Genomic DNA, 23,405 nt, shown 5'->3' on the forward strand with positions numbered 1-23,405 from the left:
TTTTTCGTCAACAGTGAAAGAAGAGCACGTAAACAATAAACAGTAATGGCCAATAAAAATACGATAATACAAAACACGATTTTTACGTGGTTCAGCAGTTAAATCTGCCTAGTCCACGAGTCTTTCTTATTAAGACTTAAGATTATCTCTGAAAATCCTTCAAGGATGAATTCTCCAAAGTTTTGCTTAAGCTCACAAAAGTTCGGTCCTTACAATAGTGCATGACCTCTCTATTTATAGAGAAGATTGTAGAATATTATCCCACATATTTTGGGTAGTTACTCTTTTTATGCAAATAAATTAAATGGCCTTAAATGCCTGCAATCCGATGTAAAAGGAAACGTCCCCTGAAGACCAGGGGGCGTATAACTAATAAAATAATATCCCCTGATTGTAGGGGATTTACAGTAATAAATGTAGACTGTGTCTCTTATAGACGACTCATTAGGATATTCAAGGTTATTATCCTATATCACCAAGGCCCTATTCTCCCAGGTCTCCTATCGACTTTCGAGCTAATAACATCTCCCGAGGCCACATGACTTCGAGATCGTATGTGTCAGGCTCGGAGCCCATGATCCGAGGTCATCCCTGAGAACAGATGCACCTCAGGGGGCCTACCTTTCAAGCTTGTGGATTTCGAGGCCACCATCATCGAAGTCATCTCAGCTTTGCAGGCTCGATGCCTAGATTTGGAACATATTCCAGACTTTACGAGTTCATTCATTATGCGTCCAGCTTTCGAGGTTACACTTCTCATGGCTCGAAATCTGGGTATAACACTTGTGTATACAAATACATCAAAGGTAAAGTAGAGTTTTTCTTAGTTCTTTACATTGATGACATTCTACTCATTGGCAATGATGTAGAAATGTTGTCAAACATAAAAAAAAATGGTTAGTTGACAAATTCCAAATGAAGGATTTCGAAGAAGCTAGTTATGTTCTGGGAATCCGTATCCTAAGGGATAGGAAGAATAGAACATTAGCGCTTTGTTAAGCAACTTACATAGATAAGGTGCTGGAAAGATTCTCTATTAAGAATTCCAAGAAATGACAGTTGTCGTCCCGTCATGGAATTACTCTATGCAAAGAGCGGTATCCAAAGACACCTCAAGAGCAAGAGGATATGAGAAAGTATCCTTATGCATAAGCTGTTGGCAGTCTTATATATGCAATGTTGTGTACTAGGCCTAACATATGCTATGAGATGGGGATGGTCAGTCGTTATCAATCAAATCCAGGTTTGGAACACTGGATAACAGTAAAGCACATTCTCAAGTATCTTCGGAGAACGATAGATCTTATGCTTGTTTATTCAAGAGGAGAATTAAACCCTACTAGATATACTGATTATGATTTTCAATCAGATAGAGACAGTCAAAAGTCGACGTCTGGATCAGTATTCACTCTTGGTGGTGGAGTTGTAGCCTAGAGAAGTATTAAGCAATTCAGTATTGCATATTCAACTGTGGAAGCCGAATGTATAGCGACTTGTGAAGTAGCTAAGGAAGCAGTTTGGTTAAAAAAGTTCTACACTGATCTGGAAGTGGTTCCAGAAGGAGAAGCCACTCATCCTATACTGTGACAATAGTGGAGCGGTAGCTAACTCAAAAGATCCGAGAAACCACAAGAGAGGCAAGCATATCAAGAGGAAATATCATCTACTCAGAGATATTATTGAAAGAGGTGATGTGACGGTCATGAAGATATCGCTGGAACAAACCTGGCAGAACAATTCACGAAGATGCTACTTACTAAGTCTTTTATGGGTCATGTAACCAACATGGGGTTAAGGGAAATGCCCAACTTGCTTTTTGGGCAAGTGGGAGATTGTTAGGGGTTATGCCCTAAAAAGTTGTATTAGACATTTTTAATATTAAATAAAGTGAACAATTTAATTATGTTTGATTATTAAATTATTATTTAAATAATTTATAGTATATGAATATAAAAAAAATCCATATTCATTTATGACGGTATGATCTTGTATGAGTACGAGAGAATTAAGATCATACACAATGAATAAAATTGTCAATAACATATTAAAGTATGGAATCTTTAATCAATGGTTGCTAGTACGGTTTACTAAGCACGTTATTCGATGCAAGCAATATAGATTCGGATTGCTGATGTAGATAGACATCTTAGTAAAGGTGTTGTATATAATTATCATTATATATGACTGGATTGATATGAATTAATTTCTTTATAGAACTTGTAATTTATTATAAAGACTTAATTCATATCACTTATATTATCAATTAGTAGACCAGTCTAAATCCTAAGTATTCATGAACTCCTGTTCATGTTTACTAAGTTCTTTGATTCACTTGTTAAACTTTCTTTATTAATGAAGCTTACAACTTTTGTTTGGGGTATTTTGTTGATCCCAAAAGAGGGTATTTTAATATTTAAACTCGCAAGTGCATGAATCGTTTCGGAATATAATGTTCATGTAAGTACGAGGTCGAACCCATGGGAGTTGACTAACATCAAAAGAAACTATTTCAAACAAAGCAAGAATATTCTAACCTAGTTCCAAATATTTGATGAGATTTTGTTTTAGAAAAATAAAAGACAAGTAATAAAAAGATTTAAGATTAAATAGAAAAATGGTTTTCAAATGAGATATGTAAAATAAGATTATTAAGATTTTAGAATCCACAAAATGCAAGTTCAATAGTATTTATAAGTATATTGATTCCCAAGTTTTGATATAGTTGAAATAAATCACACTAAATATTTTTTCAAAATATATTTTCTATTCAAGCACAAGTTACTCTTTCAAAAAGGTAGGATTTTTCTTCACTTATATAGGATATAATTTCTAAGCATTAGTTGTGTTACAACCTAAGGAAACTACAAAAAATCAAAGAGATTATGTTTAGGCAAAATATGATACTTATGCTCTAAGAATTAGATGTGAACAATTTAATGAAAAACATTTAATCAAAGAATATCATATTTTTGCATAATGAAGAACTAAGTGTAATATTGTAACGCCCTACTACCTTAGAGCCGTTACATAGTGAGTTTAAACTAGAAATCGTGCTTTTAACTGACTCTAAGTGGCTTCTAAACCCAAAAGTGTGGATAAATCGGAATTTAAGGCTGTATTCTTTTAAAACGTTTAACTTCATTGAAAACGTTAAGTATAAAACATCTGGGATCCCAAAATAAGGTTTACAAAATATTTACAACTCAAAAATAGATTTACACCAGGTTAACTATCAAAAGAATGGATCAATACAGCCATTTACAAAATGCCCCCAACCAAAGCAGTCGGGCAGGCCGAACATGTATGCGCCGCCCCCACGCTCTCCATACTCATGGCCAGTTGACTGACTCCTTGCTTTTACCTGCCACACGGAGCACCCGTGAGCCGAAGCCCAGCAAGAAAACCCAAATAGCACATAACATATGCAAATATTATCACTGGCATAATTCACTAATAAATAGGAAAATCATCAATTTAAACAAGCACGGCCATGCCGCCCCAGAGGCCTTACCAAAGCTTGGGGTCTCGGTCATTACCGTAGGATAACTCATGTATCCCTTGGGTCCCACCCTCGCTATAGCATTCCATGTGCTGAGCGTTACTTCCGGCCCCACTGCCGTACCCGGCCTTTGCCGCTCTCGGCCTTGCCGTTCATTCCATTATAATCACACATATCATACAGTATGAAATAACCATTCAAACATACAATAGTTCATCTAAGATTACACATTTGCACACAATACAAGCTAGGGCCGTGCCCTACAATCACACAATGGGCCCATGCCCTATTATCGGGTGTTACGGTTTTCTTACCTGTATTCCGTGCTTCCCGATGCACCACGATCACGAGCACGGTCCACTAGCACGAGCCTCTCCGAAGTCCTAGTCACAACACACATAAAACACTTTTAATACTAACCAAGCCCAAAACCACTTCCCGGGACCAATCCCGTACTCCCGGGACCTCTAAAACCTTAAAACAACACCCCGGAGACATCCCCCGAACCCCCGGAGCAAAGGCCTAAAATTGCCAAAAATGATATCCTGAAATTGGCCTTGTGCCGCGGCACCCATCAGTCAGGGGCTCCCTCGCCGCGGCACGAAAAAACCTGTGCCGCGGCACACCTTCGCAGACCCAGAATTCTGGGTTTTTCCTTCGCGTTTTCCCGAGCTTCAACCTCTCCAAATCACCCCAAACCAATACCTAAACCCCAAAACTCAAATCCAAACTTCATATGAACAATCTAACACCCTATAAACACTAGGATCAAGATCAAAACATAAACACACCCAAGATCCACACCTTTGATCTCAAATTCAGCAACTCAAACCAAAACCCATGAAAATCTTAACTCAAGCATTAAATTCCTCACATCAACACAGAAAACAAACTTAAATATGCATAAGATCCTTACCTCAAGAGTGGAATCCACCCTAAAAGTTTCCTTGATCTCCTCCTAAGCTCCCACTTCAGCCCCTTCTACACCTCTTCTTCTATCTTCTTCTTGCCCTAGCCTTTCTCTCCTCTTCTTTTCCTTCTCTTCTAATTTTATCGAAACCACTAGTGAACCCAAATGCCCAAACCGTGCCCCCCTAAATCCCAGCTGCAATTTGTCTATTACCCTTGCCAAAAGACCATTTTACCCCTTCTTCATAACCCTTCCTAACTAAACCTTCAAGGGCACTTAAGTCCTTTCACTTCTACTTTATTTCTACCATTTTCTATCTAAAACTTGTTACTCACAGCAGTTACAAATGGTTACCCAGGTTACCCAATTACCAATAACTAACCACTCATTCTCAACTCACTTATAAGATTCCCGAAGTACCCCTAGGCTCCTCCCGAGCCGGGTACAACATCCCGTTGTGACTTTTAGACTAACTGGCTCACTAGGACCGTCTCGATGCGTGCATCCTGATAATAACATCACACTCACATGGCACGATTACATAATACAATTATCACAGTTGTGCTCTAAAATGGCCAAATTACAATCCTGCTCATTCTAAGACAATCAGGTCTATATGCGTACTAATTCACATAGTCGTGCATCTCAAATAATCAAATAGTCATATAACGTGCAATAAATCATAATCATGCATTAAGCTCATTAAAGACACACACACAAAATCCCATTATGCCCTCCAGGCATACTACTCCAGGCCCTTAAGCCTTAACACTGAATTTGGGTCGTTACAAATATGCTTTAACAATCAACACTAGATGAAAAATGCATATATTTGATAAAAAAATCCATAAATAATGTTACACAAATGGGAAATCAACATACAATAAAAAAATACTATCTAGTTACATTTTGCTTCATCATCATCTTAATAACCTTTGAAAAAGATTAGAAGCTCATAACTAGATTGAAATAAAAATTACAAAATAACATACTTGACATGCTCTTCAAAAGATGAAAATGGTAGATAGAAAATAGTGAAAAGAAGAGAGAAAAATATGTGTAGAAGATGTTGAAAAGATGAAGAAGAAGAGCTGCCCAAATGGTCTTACAAGGCTCTATTTATAGGCAAAATATGGAGATTAAATTAATCAAATTAAAATAAATAAATTGATTAATTTAATTGTGTTGGGAAGTGGTAGGATAAATAGAGTAAGTGTAAGAGTATTGGAAAGATGAAATGTTTTGTTGGGTAAAATATTAGTGAAAAGCTAGGGCTAAAAAAATAAATTAGGAATGTTTATTTAGGTAAGAAAAATAGGAAAGAGTGAATTGATATTTGAGTGAAAAATAATGGGAATGAAAATGTGATTTTTGGGTCTTTTTGTGGCTGTGGCAGAGTGGGTTCGGTTTGGGCCATGGAGCTGAATTGGGCCTGGTGGGCCTGGGAGAGAAGCTTGGCTGTGGGCTGGAAGATGGAAGAGGAATTGATGCTGGGAATTGCTGAATGTGAGGGACAGCTGGCTTTGGAGGCAGGAGCAGCTAGCTGAGTGATATATGTCTGCTGCTGGGGAGTGGATGATTCGGCTGATGCACTTGGCTTGTGATGGCATGATGATATATGCTGAAGAGTGGAGTGGCTGGTGGAGTGACACGGATTGGGCTCCTGGAGGCAGGCCCAATGGCTGGTGGAAGGGAATGGCTTTTGGGCCTTTGAAAAATGCTACAATCTCTTTGTCTTTCTCACAAAATTATCACTTTTCTTTTCTTTTCTCTTCTTTATTTTCAAGCATAAAAATTTCCCTACAAAATAAATATAAAATAAAATATTTTCAATTATAAAATAAATTAAATTAATTCTTTGAAATATTAATTATAACTTAATTTATATTTAACATTTAAGCTCAACATTACATCTTTTTACTCCTAACTTAACAATATTAATTTTAAATAATTAAGCAATAACATTTTACAATAATATAACAATAAAAATACACAAAAATCTATAAAATTAAAATAAACCTAATAAATTCAAAATTACTTAAAAACTTAATAAATCAATTAAAAACTCAAGAATTAAGCAACAATTAGCACATAAAAAGTGGTAACATAACTCTATTTTGTAGAGTTATCATATTTAGTAACATGGATGGCTGGGAAGTTGATTTACAAGATGGAATCCTGACTTTCCTAACAGATGGAATATTGGTTCCCTTTCAGTGTTAATTCTGGAACTGAAAAGTTGTGGACAAATTTACATTTGATCTAAATTAACTTTCATCGGTGAATTAATGGTACTGAAGGATAAATAGATAATTGGAAAGGTAAAATAGTTATTATGACCAATTCTAATTATGAACGGATAACAGGAGAACAAACTACTGGTATTGATTATATAAATGGACTACTGTCAATAAACTCAGTAAATATAATTGTATAATAACTAAGATTGTAATTCCATATTTATAGTGGAGTAATAATTGAATTAATAAATAAGATTATTGTATTGATGAGTTCAATAAATAATCTGGTTTATTGGAGCTTAGTGTTATAGGTCCATGGTCCCCGAGTCGCCTCTATACCACACTATCAAGGGTATGGATGTCACAAAATAAAAGAGGAAGGAGAATTTATTTTGCAATGGAAAAATAGTAATTAATTATTTTATAAATAATTAATATTAAATAAATTGTAAAAACACCATTGTGTGGACAAGACAGATGTTGGCGCCACCTATGTCTGTCTGGACAAGGTGGTGCGCCACCTATGTTGTTTGGACAACAACATTAGCATTAACCAATGTGTAAGAACAGTGGTGGGTGCCTACATCATAGGGTGGAGCCCAGTGGTTTATCTTTGGATTATTATTTTAATTCAAAAATTTAATATTAATTTAAATTTAAAAGTGAGTTATAGATATTTTAATGTGGTTGAGATATTCTCTCAAAGGTAGTTGAGAGATTCTCTCCTAGCGGTTGAGATATTCCCTCAAGTGGTTGAGAGATTCTCTCATTCGGTTATTAGATATTTAAATATTTAAATTTTAAATAATATTTATAATAGAATCAGTTAAAGATATTTATTTAAATATTTATAATATAATTATTTAATGTTTAAATAAATAAATATCTTTATAAAATATTATTATCTTAATCTAAATAATATTTTATAGGGTTAGTTTAATTATACCGGTATAATCCTAAATCTATATATTGATACATTTAGGAAACCTAAAAAGTTTAATCGAATCATCTTCTCTCCTCTCCCATTATTGTTCTTGCTCATGAGTTAAGACAAAAACAAGAACACAAAATTTTGTGAATCCTATTAGCCCACACTAATCCTTAAGTGTTGAGGTAGGCTTGGAAGACTACAGTGTGAGTTTTTCATCATCATCACTTTCTACTAGCTTGGATAGGAAGGTCATTTTTAATACAAAAAGAAATCAAGGACACTTGATAGGCATCAAGAGGTAAATTTCTGTTACCATTATTGTTTTCTGTTTTAATATATGTCACATGTGGGGGATCCTTGGGGTCAGTACAATGATAATCAATCTAAATGCTTCCACTGTAAACCTGATTTAATACAGTAAAACCAACATTCCCCTCTTGTGACTTCTAGGTTCCTTTGAATTAGCTATTGCCCCACTGTTATCACAGTACAAAACAAGTGGCTTATCTGTGCCTGAAACAACTTCCAGATCAATATAGAACTTCCTGAGTCACACAGCCTCTTTAGCTGCTTCACAAGTTTATATGTATTCGGCTTCCTAGTGGAATCTGCAATACTGGATTGTTTAATACTTCTCCAAACTACAGCACTTTCTCCAAGTGTGAAAACTGATCCAGATGTCGACTTTCGACTATCTTTGTCTGATTGAAAATCAGAATCAGTATATCCAGTGGGGTTCAGGTCTCCACCTGAATGCACAAGCATGTAATCTCTAGTGTGTCTGAGATACTTGAGAATATTCTTTACTGCTATCCAATGACTCAATCTAGGATTGGATTGATAATGGCTGACTATCCCTACTGCATAACAAATGTCAGGTCTAGTGCACAACATTGCATACATTAGACTGCCTACCACAGAGGCATAGGTATACTGTCTCATGTCCTCCTCTTTCTAAGGTGTTTGTGGACATTGATCTTTAGACAATGTAACTCGTGACTGGGTAGGCATAGTGCCTTTCTTAGAGTTTTGCATGCCAAAGCGTTCTAGCACTTTATCAATATAAGTTGCTTGAGACAGTGCCAAAACTTTGTTCTTTCGATCTCTATAGATCTGAATTCCCAGAACATATTTGGCTTGTCCCAAATTGTAACGCCCCGCTAATTAGGGTCCATTACCGGTGTGTTTTGAAACCAGTGCTGGACTTACTAACAAGTCATTTGAACTAAACATGTGATTAAGCCACTAAGGTTTGGGTATTAAAAACTTTTGATCATTTCGTAAACATTTCCATTAAGCTAATAACCAGTTCTTTACATGGGATCCCAAAAACATTAGTTTATAAGTCTAGTACAAAACTCAGATTACACACTAAGCTGTCCTAAGCGGCAAAAGTCGGGTTTAACCTTAGTTCCTCTGAGCATCTCGGCTGTGGTGGTCGAGCGGACTGCATATGTACATACCACTGCTAATGCCCTCCGACTCATGGCTGGTTGAGCTTCTCTTTACCTTTACCTGCACCACAAAGCACCTGTGAACCAGAAGACTTAGCAAGAAAACTTAATCAACAGTTCAGTGAATAATACAACCATCAAACAATAATAACTGAATCCAGTGCATTCATTAAATCCAATTGGAGGCCATAGAGTCACGCAAGTGCATGTCGTACTTTCTTTCAAGTTGTTGGCATCCGAGCCAGTCAAGCGCATGTTGCACTCCCAGGGTGGCCCAGCCATGGTGGCCTGCACTCCACGTGAATTATGCCAAACTTAGCTTATTAACCAAGTCCTTATGCCCTTGACTTATAAGTCAAGCCACCACGTGCCTCCAACTTATAAGTTGAAGCCTTGGAACTCTCAACTAATAAGTTGATCTCTACTTAACATCCTAATGATACCCTAACTTATAAGCTAAGCTTCACAATCATAACAGACAGTCACATGTTTCATATAGCATACTTAACAAGTAGTCACACAATGCATTATAATACATTCACTCAACAGTCATAAGCATAATCATAGTTATGCACGTTATAGCATACCTAATCAAACATTCGCAACATAGTTATAATCATGTTCATCACCCTAACTAAGCTATAATCATGCAATCACATAACAGGTTCAGTTTTCTTACCTTTGGTCCGTATGCGGGTTACTAGCAATAACCCTCCGAGCACGATCCCCGATTCAAGCCCTTAGCGAAAACCTAGTCACAATCGCGATAAGGAAGTTCCCATCAATAAAAAGTAAATAACAACTTCCAGACCAACTCTTAGCCTCCGAGACATCGAATTCCACTTAACAAGGAAGTAGAATCGATCCCGAGCCCAAATGGTTAAGTTCCCAATCTAAAAATCCCATTTAAGCCAATTTTCCCCTTAAGAGCCGCGACCCCTCACGCCCGGGCCGCGACCCGCCTCTAAATCCAGAGGCGCGGCCTCCCTGGTGTAACGACCCAAATTCGCTAATAAGGCTTAAGGGCCTTGATTAGCGTGCCAGGAGGGCATGATGGGATTTATGTGTGATTTTAATGATTTAAATGCATGGTTATGATTTAAAGCATGTTATATGACTATTTGTTTATCTGAGATGCATGACTATGTATGTTAGTATGCATGTAGGCCCGGATCGTGTTAGAAGGGCATAATTGTAATTTTGGCCATGATTGGGCGTAACTGTATTGATATGTGTTGATTGTTGAGGCCACAGTGGTAAGTGGATGTATCTGTGCTTTGTGACTCGAGGCGATCCCAGTGAGCAGGCTAGCGGAAAGTGATGACAGGAATTTATACCCGGCTCGGGGCGAGCCTGGGGGTATAAGCAGGAATTCAGAGAATAGATTGAGATTTATTTTGATGATGGGGGATATTTATTTGGTGGTTTATTGAGTGTTGGAAAGCAACGGTAAAATGTTAGAGACACTTGAGGATTAGCGGGAATTGGGTAAAATGACTAAAATGACCCTATTTGGACAAAAGGATTGAGAATTAATAGGAAGGGCATTTTGGTCATTTGGCTTTTAGAAATTGATTTATGAGGCTTTACACTTAGTGGGATTTATAGAGAGTGTTGGCTGTGGAGAGAAAGAAAGAAAAGAAAGAAAAGAAGGAAAAGGAAAGAAAGAAAAGAGGGAAAAACAGGTGGGTTTTCCAAAGGGTCGGTTTGTGCATTTTTGCACCATTCCACTCCATTTTTCTTGGGGCAAAGCTTAGTGGAGAGCAAGGATAGGCTGAGCATCAAGGATCTTGGGTTAGACTTGAAGATTTGGCAAGAACACATCAATGTTTGAGGTAAGTTTTAGAAATTTTCGGTTTTAAGGGTTTTGATGGTTTAAGCTGTGTTTTGAGCTGAGTTGATGGGAATTTTAGGGATTTCTGGGCAAGCTTTGAGGGAGAGCAAGCTAAGGAGGCTTGGGCTTGATTCAAGGTCGAAATTTGCAGCAATGGTATGATTTCTAAGACTCTATCTTTGTGGTTTGCATGAATTTCTGGTTTAGGGTTGTTCATGGTAGATTTTGAGATTTGGGATAAATGATCTTGGGATTTGAGGATTTGGGATGCTTGGGATGAATGGAGAGTGTTCATAAGCTTGATTTTGAGTTTGGTAAAGATTTGGGGAAGTTTGGTTTGAGATTGGGTGAAAGAAATCGCAGAAATGCGATTTTGGGTTTTCTGGGCTGCAACTAGCGCTACAGCGCTAGTCAGTGGGCGCTGTAGCGCTAGTCCCTGTTTCTGGGGGGGTGCATTCTGCTTGTAGCGCTACAGCGCCCTCTTTAGAGCGCTGTAGCGCTGCACTGTTCACAGAGGGGAATTTTTGAGTTTTGATGAGGGATTTTGACCTAGGGTTCGGGGCTTGTTTCCGCCACTTTGTTTTGGGGATTTGGGACTTCCCGGGGGCTCGGGATTGGTCCCGAGGCTAGGTATTCGGACTTGGGGATTCGGTGTTGACTTTGACCTATGTTTGTGCCTAGGTGTGCGCTAAGGCTCGAGTGGGATCGTGCTCAAGGTGTCAGGTGATCTAAGCTATTGATTGGAAAGGTAAGAAAACTATAACACCCGTAGGATAGGGCATGGGCCCATAGTGTGATTGCCGGGCATGGCCCTATATTGCATGTTGCATGATGAGATGATTGTAGGGCATGGCCCCGGATTGTATTATGTGTAAATGTTTAACCTTAAATGAACCGTGATGTGTGTGAATGTTCATTTCGAATGTACTATATGTGTGATTATGATGAAATGAACGGCAAGGGCCGAGTACGGCGTAGGCCGGGGCGGCCGTGGGGCCGAGTACGGCGTAGGCCGGGGCGGCCGTGGGGCCGAAAGTAACACCTAGCACATGGGATGCTATAGTCAGGGCGGGGCCCGGTGGATACATGTGTTATGCTACATTCAGGGTGGGACCCAAGGGATACATGAGTTATCCTCGCGGTGAGAACCGATACCCCAGGGCTTTGGTAAGGTTTCTTGGGCGGCATGGCCGTGTTTGCTTAGTCTAATGATTGACTTGTTTATTTGTGGATTATCTGTTATGATAAACTGTATACATTGCATATGTTATGTTCTGCATGAGTTTTCTTGCTGGGCTTCGGCTCACGGGTGCTCTGTGTTGCAGGTAAGGGCAATGACTGAGTCAACCAACCATGAGTACGGAGAGCGTGAAGCGACGTGTACATGTTTGGCCTGCCCGACTGCTTTGGTTGGGGGTTTATTTGAAAATGGCTGTAATAATCTATGATTTTATGATTTATCAACTGTAAACTTATTTCAAGATGTAAATAGTTTTCAAACCTTATTTTGGGATCCCAAATGTTTAATACTGGCAGTTTTAAATGAAACGACGCATTTTCTAAGATTACAGCCTTAAATTTTAATTAGTCACACTTTTGTCTCAAACCCTCGGTTAGCGAGTTCATTGCACACTGTTTTGTCTTAAAAATCACTTAGTAACGGCTCTAAGGAAGTAGGGCGTTACACCTGGAATCCAACACGCACCGCGCCACGCCCCTGATGCGCCGCGCCGCGCCCCTGCGTCCGAGCCCTACTGGCTCCAAAATCTCCTTCGCAGGCCGCAGCTCATCACCACGAACCCAGAAATTTCTGGGATTTTCTGCAACCGAACCCAACCAAAACTCATCCAATTTCATCCCACTCCTCCAATATAATTCCCACAACCTATATAGTCATTCTCACCAGCAAAACCCAACTAATTATCATAATACAACCCATCAAAATCCCAAAACCAAATCTCCCAATGATCAAACATGCATGAACACCATAACTCTAAATATACCAACTGAATTATCATTACATCTTTCAGTTCAAAATCCTTACCTCAACTATATGACTCCAGTGACAATAACTCCTAGCAATCCCCTGGTTTCAAGCCTTTCCTCCAAGCAAGATCCTTCAAGATGATCAAAACCACCAAAGCTCCAAGAGAGAAAGTGTAAAACGAGAGAGAGAAAGAAAGAGCTGCTGCATTCTTTTTTTCTTGAAATTTCCTAAACTTTCTGATAATTACCCATCCATCTATATCCTAAACTGAATGGCTATGACTAAATTACCCCTTGTCCTAAACTTGTACCTCAAATATCCATAAGGGCAATTTTTTCCTTTGCTTTAAATCCCGCCATCCATAATTTGCATCCTATAATTCCCACTACTCCCAATATACTCACACAATCACCAATAAATTCCCATTACCCACTAGTTCCCGGTAATGTACTAACTTACTAGAATACCCCGAACCGAGTATTTAGACCCCGTTGTGACTTTTTCGCTAACTTGCTCATCGGGACCGCCTCTCGTCGAGTAACCCAAATATATCCACATATTAATGTGGTCTCAATCACACAAGCACGTATTCACATTTATACCCCGAACGGGTCAAATTACTAATATACCCTTCTCATAAGAAACGGGCCCACATACACATATTTAATATCTTTAAAATACAAGCATAATTATATTATAATATAATTCACATATTAACTCAATTATTGCCTCCCGGCCCCCTAATCCAGGCACTAAGCCTTATTAGGAAATTTGGGATGTTACACAAATCCTTCATTTGGAATTGCTCAGCTAACCATTTCTTTACATTTGATAATGTTTCTAAGTCATTCCCAATGAGTAGAATATCATCAACGTAAAGAACGAGGAATACCACAATCTTATCTTTGATTTGTTTGTAAACATAAGGTTCATCAACTTTTTGTTCAAAACCAAATGTTTTGATTGTTTCATAAAATATAAGATTCCATGATCTTGAAGCTTGTTTGACACCATAAATAAACTTAAGAAGCTTGCAAACTTTTTTCTCATAACTTTTAATTTTGAACCCTTCTAGTTGAGACATGTAAATGGTTTCGTCAAGAAAGCCATTTAGAAAAGTTGTTTTAACGCCCATTTGCCAAATCTCATAATCCATGCAAGCAACTATGGATAAGAGCATGCGGATAGATTTAAGCACGGCCACGAGTGAAAAAGTTTCTTCATAATCAACTCCTTCTTTTGGTGTGTAGCCTTTTGCTACTAGCCTTTCTTTGAAAGTCTCTACTTTCCCATATGCTCCTTTCTTCTTCTTGAATATCCATCTGCAACCAATATGTTTAACATTTTAAGGTGGATCTTCAAGAGTCCAGACAAAATTGGAATACATCGATTCCATTTTAAGGTCCATGGCGTTTAGCCATTTTTCTTTGTTAGAATCTTCCATTGCATCTCTATATGTCAATGGATCATCTTTGTTTGTGTCAGACACAAGCACCTACACTTCATGTTCATATTGAACTGGTTGTTTACCAACCCTCCCACTACGACGAAGCTCTCCATTGTTCTGACTAAAACTAGCGATATCCTCTGGTCGTTTTTCATTTGCCATTGCCGGTGATTGGTCTAGTTTATTTGAGACCATTTCCTCAAGTACAACTTTACTTTGAGGTTTGTGGTTATTTATATAGTCATGCTCCAGAAAAGTAGCATTTGTAGATACAAAAGTTTTATTATCTTTGGGACTATAAAATACACCACCTTTTGTTTCTTTGGAATATCCTACAAACATGCACATCTCAGTGCCTGATTCCAACTTCTTAGTGTTTCCTATAAGCGCGTGGGTAGGACAACCCGATACACGGAAATGGCGTAAACTAAGTTTAGTACCATTCCATAATTCTAATGGTATTTTCTTAATAGACTTAGATGGAACAACATTGAGTATGTATAGAGTGCATTTTATTGCATAACTCCATAATGACAAAGGCAATGATGAGAAACTAATCATTGATCTAACCATATCCAACAAGGTTCTCTTCCATCTTTCTGAAACACTATTTTGTTGTGGCGTTCTGGGTGAAGTGAGTTGGGATTGAATACCATGCTCATGCAAATTGTAGCGTCCCAAATTACCTAATAAGGCTTAGGGCCTTGATTAGGGCCAAGATGGAAAATTATGGAAATTATGTGCTTATGTGATATATGTGTATCATTGCATGATTATGTTAGTTATATTATAATATGACTTGATATATATGTTTAGGTGTATTAAATATGCATGTGGGCCCGTTTCTTATCAGAAGGGAAATTTTAGTAATTTGGCCCGTTATGGGTATATTTGGCATATATGTGTGAGACCACATTATTATGTGGATATATTTGGGTTACTTAGCACGGGGGCAATCCTAGGGAGCAAGTTAGCGGGAAAGTAACAACGGGATTAATACTTGACTTGGGATGAGTCAAAGGGTATTTTGGGTATTTAGTACATTAGTGGGATATTGAGTAATGAGAATGATTATTTGATGATATATTGGGAGTTAGTGAGATCAGGAGGAAATTCTGGGGATTTTTACTATTTTACCCTTGGGGGTGTTTTTGGGACACCAAGCCTTGGGTTTTACTTAAGGTTACTTGAGTTCGAAGTAATCTGACAGAAACAGAATAGTACGTTCAAACACTTTCTCTCTCTCTCCCGTTCTCCTTTTTACCGCTCGTGGCATTTTCGACGGAAACTCGAGTTCTAGGGCTCTGATTCAAGCAAGGTTAGAGCCATAATGATTCTAGGGAAGATTAGAAGCTTCATAGCCAGAGGATTTAGCGGGAAACAACATAATCAGAGGTAATTTAAGCTTTGAATCTTCTAGTTTCCATTTTATTAAGTTTCTTGAGTTTTGATTTGGATTTTATGGTTTGGTGAGTTTTTGATCTATCGGAATCACGGGTTTTTATGCTTGAGATGTTCTAGGGATGTTGTGTGATTGAATAGTGAGTTTGATGCGAATTTGGGTGATTTTTGAGAGGATTTTTGGCTGAGAAAATTAAGTTTGCAGGGTTGCACTACGGCCCTGTTCTTGGGCGCCGTGAACCCTCATGAACTTAGACGTCTGGCGATTTCTTGAAGCTGGGTAGCGCCACGACGCCTGGTAGGCTGCGCTGCAGCCCTGGTCCTGTGTGTTTGGGGCTCGGTTCTTTGGTTGTGAGATTCGCAACTCTAAATGGTGGGGCGTCACGACCCTAATAGGGTGCGCCACGGCGCAAATGGCAGTTTTTGGCCAATGGAGGTTTTAAGTGCGGGAAGTCAAACCTTAGGACTTGGGATCGATCCTACAACCCAGTTTTGTAGAATTCTATGTCTCGGAGGCTAGGTCTAGAAGCCTGTGTTTGCTCATTATTGATGGGATTCTATACTTGGTTGTGACTAGGTTATCGCTAAGGGCTCGGGATCAGGATCGTGCTTGAGGGTCGTTCTTATTTTACATTACACTTGGACCTGAGGTAAGAAAATTGCACCCAATATGTGATGTAGATGATTAGGGCTTGGCCCGAACGTTGAATATAATCTTGATTAGGCGTGGACCCCTGTAAATGTGCATGATTATGATTATGCCTGTAAATGATTGATTAAGCATGTTGAATTCTTTGTATATAGATATTTGCTATATGATGAATGCCTGTAAGCATTATATAATTGAGAATGGCTTGACTTATGAGTCAAGGACGGCAATAGCGTTGAGCGTTGGTCGAAAAGCATTGACTTATGAGTCAAGGACGACAATAGCGTTGGTAAAAAAGCATTGACTTATAAGTCAATGGAGGCAATAGCGCACTCAATGCTAGTCAATATGGTTAGATCTAATCAGGAGCGCATCATATGCTTATTCGACCTAATGGTCATGGAAAAACTAAAGCGCCAAGTACGCTAGGCCAGTTCCAAGGTTGGTCATTCAGAGGATAGGGCAATAGGCCCCGGGGTTACTTATTAGTTCCAGATCTTAAGGAGATGAGCCCCAGTGTGATTTATTAATCATGTAATTGGGCATCAGGCCCTGATACGATTCAGTTAATCATTTATTTATGACAATTGACCTCATATGATGTTGTAGTCATTTATTTGAATGATATGTATGCACGAGTAGGGTTATTACTGCTAGGCATGTTTTTTATAATTTGGTAATGTATTATTAACTGCTTATGATCATGTTTAAGTTTTCTTGTTAGGCCTTGGCTCGCGAGTGCTATGTGGTGCAGATAAGGGGAATGGAAAGCTGGACCAACCATGAGTTGGAGAGCTTAGGTGGCGATGTGTACATATGCGGCCGCTTGACCACTACGACCAAGGTTTCTCAGAGGAACTAGGGTTAAACCCTATATTCGTCGCTTATGTTGGCGAGTTGTAACTTTTAATGTTGTAGTTACCTTTTGGAACAGTAAAAAACTTTGTAAACGTTTATTATCGAATCTCATGCACAACTTAACCTTTTTATGAATATCCATTCCTTTTGACCGAAATTTTTAACCCTGGACCGTTAATCACATTTTGATGCACATTATGGCCTAATGACTCGTTTAGCGAGTAAGCACTATTTAAAATACACAGTGTAACGGTCTTGGCTAACGAGAGCATTACACAAATGGTCCTCAAATTCATAATCTAAGTACTCTCCACCTCGATCTGATCTAAGCACTTTTAGTTATTTACCTAATTGATTTTCAACTTCTGCTCAGAATTCTTTAAACTTACCAAAAGTTTCGAATTTCCTTTGCATTAAATATAGGTAACCATATCTCGAATAATCGTCAATGAAAGTGACGAAATTTTCATAACCTCCTCTAGCTTGGACATTTAATGGACCAAAAACATCTGTATGTACAAGTTGAAGTGGTTCTGTGGCTCTTGAACCTTTAGCAGAGAAAGGTCTCTTGGTCATTTTTCCTTCTAAGTAGGATTCACAAACAGAGAGAGAACCAATAGATAGTTCTTTTAAAGGACCATCCTTTGTTAGTTTGTTAATTTTGTCTAGACCAATATGTCCTAATCTCAAATGCCATAGATATGTTTCACTATCGGAATCTTTCTTCTATCTTTTAATAGATATGGGATTTGCAGTTTTAAATAATTCAGAATTATAAACATGCTTAACATTGGACTCTAACTTGTAAAGTCTACCTTCAGACTTTGCAGAACAAATGTCAAAACCATATTTCAAAATAACAATCGAATTATTATTAAAAGAAACATTAAAACCTTATTCATGCAATTTTGATAAGGAAATCAAATTTCTAGAAAATCAAAGAATAAAATAAACATTGTCCAACACAATAAATTTATTATTATAAAAAACTAGGCAAGCTTTTTCAAATGCAGTTGCCGAGATCTCCTGCCCATTCCTAACTCTTATAGTCACCTCTCCATGAGCCAGCTTCCTCGAAGTACTAAGAATCTGCAAAGAAAAACAAACATGATTAGTGGCTCCATAATCAACTATCCAAGATGAAAAATCACCTTCCACCAAACAATATTCTAAAACAAGTAAATCAAATTTACCCTTCTTTTTGTCTTTCAGTTTATCCAGGTACTTAGGACAATTCCTTTTCCAATAACCATCAACTCCACAATGAAAGCATGATCATTTTGGTGCCTTCTTTTTGGAGTTCTTTGTAGCTTTGTTCTTCTTGGAAGACTCGTTGTTCTTCTCTGATTTTTTATCCTTTTTCTTGTCCTTTCCTTGGCCACCTTTCATTTTCTTCGAATTACCATTTCAAGTGGAGGGCTTGGTTTCAGCAACATTTGTCTCCTCAACCTTAGTGGAACTTTTGTTTATAGACTCAAAAGCTTGCAACTCATTCAACAGTTGGGTCATGTTGTACTCCAACTTGTTCATAACATAGTTGGTAGTGAATGACGCAAAAGCTGGTGTGAGAGATTCAAGTATCACACTTACTTGAGTTATCTCATCAATGGTTGCACCATGGATTTCTGCATCGTGCAATATGTTGATCATGTCTAGGACATGTTCTCTGGCAGGAACATTTTTCTTCATTTTCATATTCATGAAGCATCTAGTAGCATCATGTCTGCACTTATCAGACTGTTGGCCAAACATGCCTTGTAGGGATTCCAAAATCTCATAAGTTGTTTCTTTCTGAGCACATCGCTCATACTAGCAAGCATATAACATTTGACCTTATTGTTAGATAAGATCCAACTGTCATACTTTTTTTAGTAGTTTTGGCAACAGTGGGAGTATAAACCTTAGGACATTCCTCATTCAAGACAGACATGTGGTTTTCACGTATCAAAACAATGTTTGTGTTCGATTTCCATTTCATGTAGTTATCACGAGTTAATTTCTCATTAGCAAGTAAAGCAGTTACAGAGTTTGGATTAGACATATTGCTGAAAAATAAATAAATAAAATATAATGAATTAGTGCATATAATAAATATCAGTTTATATTTAGAATAGTAAACATGATGCATGAATGCAACACATAAAAAAATAATTACTAATCCACGATAAATTAATTTGAAAATTCATGGACCAACCTTGGGGTAGGTCAGACTAATTACAAGTTAACCTTGAGACAAGATCTCAACTCCATAAGTGAAAACTTAAAAACTCTTTTTAATATTTTGACTTATAAATTATCGTTAGTTTGGTCAAGATGTAAAAGTCGTGTTCGAAAGCCTAGATGCATCTTTGGAGTGTAACCCATTATTTTTTTATTAATGACTTAACTCAAGAGTGTGCCTTAAGGTCAGTCAAACTTGAAATAATACACCACTGATCTTATTCTCGTAGGAGAAGTCAACCTTGAGATAAAATAAACATATTCAGAAGTCTTTCCTTAGGGAGGCTGCAAACGGAGGCGACATGAGGCCCTTCCTATGTCTCTCGATGTTCAACCAATAATGGAGACCATGAGACTTATTGTCATAATTCCCTCTCCCACTCCATATTTTTCAATTTAGTTGTAAAACTAATTAAATTAATTTTACTAAATGATATTCTAATAAATACTTATCCAATTATGCAAAATAAATAATCATGCCCGAGATTAATTTTATTTTGCTTTTTAATAAAAAGAATAACATTTTAATTTAATAAAACATTTTTATTAAATAAGAAAATAAACAACTTTTAAATTTTATTTACCATCTTAACTAATTAAGACTAAATTAATTATATGAGTTATCAAATAAAAACATATAATCAATCTTAAGCATGTTTCTACAAAAAAAAAAATGAGATGCCTGCTTAATATATACAGTGTGGGTAATATGTATGGCATGTTATAATGCACAATAAAGTATTAAACAATTTAATAATGTTCAAGCAAATAAATAAATAAATGTTGGTCGGGTGCTTTGGGTATTTCTAGAAAATTACAACACATGCAAAAAATACACAAAAAAATAATTAAACTAACTAAGCCTAATGAAAAGCAACTCCTTTGATCTTGTGCTTTCTATTTTAGTCTTTGGGTCATTACTATTTTAATTATCCATTATGAATTAAATAACCTTTAAATTATTTTAAACAATTTTTAAAATAATCAAACCTTGGGTTTTAATATCCAACAAGTTATTGAGGCCCAATTGAAATTTGGACTCGTCATAATTAATTCAAAAAAATTATAATTAAAACACTTTTAATTATATTGGGCTCAAAATGGCCTAAATGGATAATTACACATCTATTAGGGTTTGCATGACACAAACCTTAATGGGTGTGTCATAGTGGGTGGCAGCAAGGGAACCTGACGTTGGATGAGGGCACGACCAGCCATTGGTGGTGGGCTCACGTGCCTTGGGGTGCATGCGGCAAGAGGAGGCCGAGAGGTGGTAGAACCACCGTGCACAAGGGGCGAATGGAGCACCAAGGCCAGTCAGCCTTGGGACTTGTGCACGGCCACAGTCAATGGAGGAAGGGGAAAACCCGATGGTGAAGTCTCCTCAAGGTGCGGGCCATTGATTACAATATTTTTATAATTTAAAATACAATAAAATAAATTACAAAAAAAAATCCTATGCCCTATAATGGCTTACAATTTTTGTATATCTAGAAAACTTAAGAACTTTTCCTGACCCAAAAGCACCATGAAAACCAACCCTTAAGAACATCAACAATTCATATATAAACATCCATACATTCATATATTACACATAATATAAAAAATGCATATGATACCCACACAGTAATTAACATACACAGGGATTAAAAATCGCTCTGGTACCAATTGAAAGGAGCTATTCCTAGTGCGCAACAAAAATTGCGGTAATGGTAGCATTGTCTACAACAAATGTTTTTCATATAAACAACTTTATATGTGGATCCTTTAATATGCAATATGTTATTCAACAAAATATGTATACGTAAAATTGATACGAAATGATTTACCTCTTGTAGCCTATCAAGAGTCATTGAATCTTTTCGTATATATTTCGATCTTCTTATCCTCGCTAGAGTACTCACACCAAGATCTTCCAAGACGTTCCCTACACCTCAAGATGTGGGTGGGCACATAGAGAAAACGAATAAAAAATGTGAATTAAAAGTATTCTCAACACATGAGACTCTTGATTATAGGCTAGAGAGAAAGAGAGGTTTTTCTTTTCGTGAGAAAATGGTGATCACTTTTACTGATACTTCAAAAACTACTTCTTAACCTATTTTCTATCCTATAGAATATATAGACATTATTATCATAATAATAATAATAATAAAATAATAGTGATCATTTTAATAATAATAAAATAAATGATAATTGAAGACAAAGTCTTACATTCCATTTTAAAACCCTTTTCAAAATATTTTATTAATTAATTAAATAATATAAAAAACAAACAATAATTGATTGCCATCAGTAGTGGTACATGCATAGGGTAGTCCAGGATACCTTATGCGTGTAACACTTCCTAAAATAAGGGGATTTGATTTATTCTTACATTTTTATTTTAATTAATTAGTAATTGGAAATTCAAATAAGGTATCATATTTTTAAGAAAAAGATAACAACTCAAATTTCAAAATTCAAAATTTGAATTTTCATTATCATCTTATTATTAATCAAGGGGAAGCAGGTCGCCCCCGAATCTCCCATCCCCCACTTTGGTCCGGTGGTGGAGAAGGAGCTCGTGGTCGATCCCAACGCGTACTTCGAGGCTGAGCGTATCATCTCCAAGATCACGACCCAGGGGAGAGTGAATAAGATTATGTTGAGCCACAACATAGAGGTCGGAGCTGGAACTCTCCTCGACCGACCTGCATTCGAAGGGGAAAGGAGTTGTTCCCCCCTCCAAGATGACTATGCAGCTTGGAGTGATGAGCACCCGAAGGTCGGGGCCTTCCTTCCCCTGAACCAGTACTTCGCGGATTTCTTGAATTATGTGAAGATAGCTCCATTCCAGCTCCCTCCAAATTCGTATAAACTTTTGGCAGGGCTGAAGTACTTGTTCCTGAAACACGAGTGGGAGGTCCCCACCCCGACAGACATATTGTACTTCTTCTTCCTCAAGGCAAGCCCCGACCAGAGGGGCGCGGTGATGGATTCTACTACCTCACGCGATTTCCTAACTCCGACTCTGTCATTGAGCTCCCCAGCCATCCAAACGATTATAAAGATTTATTCTTTATGTCGAATGTCTTCAGAAACTGCGAACACCATTACTTCAACTGACCTCATAAGTCTTATATCCTTGTAAATTCAGCTCGTGAATTTTTGTTCCTTTTAAGATATTTCTGTGTTTTGTACATGCCTTGATTGAATTTGTTTCTCGTGCAACCATATTTGCGAGGACGGAAAAGTCTGTGACCCTCAGGGTTCAGCACAAAAAATTATCCAAACTTTTCCTTTGCGAAAAGGACTATCGCCAGGTCGTGAACGATGCCACCATGTTGGCATGCAAGCTAATCGGAGAGGGGCAGACATTAGCTCTAAGGACCCGGGCTCTGCTCCCAACCATCCCCGAGCATCCCGCTCCTCATGAGGCCTTACCGGTCTGTGAGGACAACGAGGAGGAAGAGGCCGAGGTGCCTCTTGTGCGAAAAAGACGGGCTCCTAAGGCTATCTGGGAACCCAATCTAGATCGAGTTGCGTCAAGGGCAGCAGCCAGCCCCTCCGGCCAAGGTAACCCATACCCCTTTAGGGAATTAGATAGGGTTGTTGCCGATTTTAGGTTAGTTCGGTATAATCTGAATCAGCTCGTCCACCATCATCCTTCTAACCCTGATCTAAATATAACCCTGCTTTAGTGCGTAGACCACCTAGTGGTACGTCATGACAATAGTTATCCTAGGGGCACAATAGTAGTTGACAACACCCTAAATTTTAGATCCACCATTTTTGAAGAATACGGGACAAACCGTAGGTCCTGGCCTTCTCTGCTCAAGGTGCATTTACCCTTGGGTTCAGACAATACATAGATGAGTCTAGCCCCGAGAAAGAACCTGAACCCCTTAGGATCCAAGAACTATTAACTGTAGATTCTCCTTCTCCACCATTAGTTCCAAGGCTAGAGGTGGTTCCCATCCCGGTCAAAACACC

The sequence above is a fragment of the Humulus lupulus genome, chromosome 8 (genome assembly GCF_963169125.1).
Source record: "Humulus lupulus chromosome 8, drHumLupu1.1, whole genome shotgun sequence".
Lineage (NCBI taxonomy): Eukaryota > Viridiplantae > Streptophyta > Magnoliopsida > Rosales > Cannabaceae > Humulus > Humulus lupulus.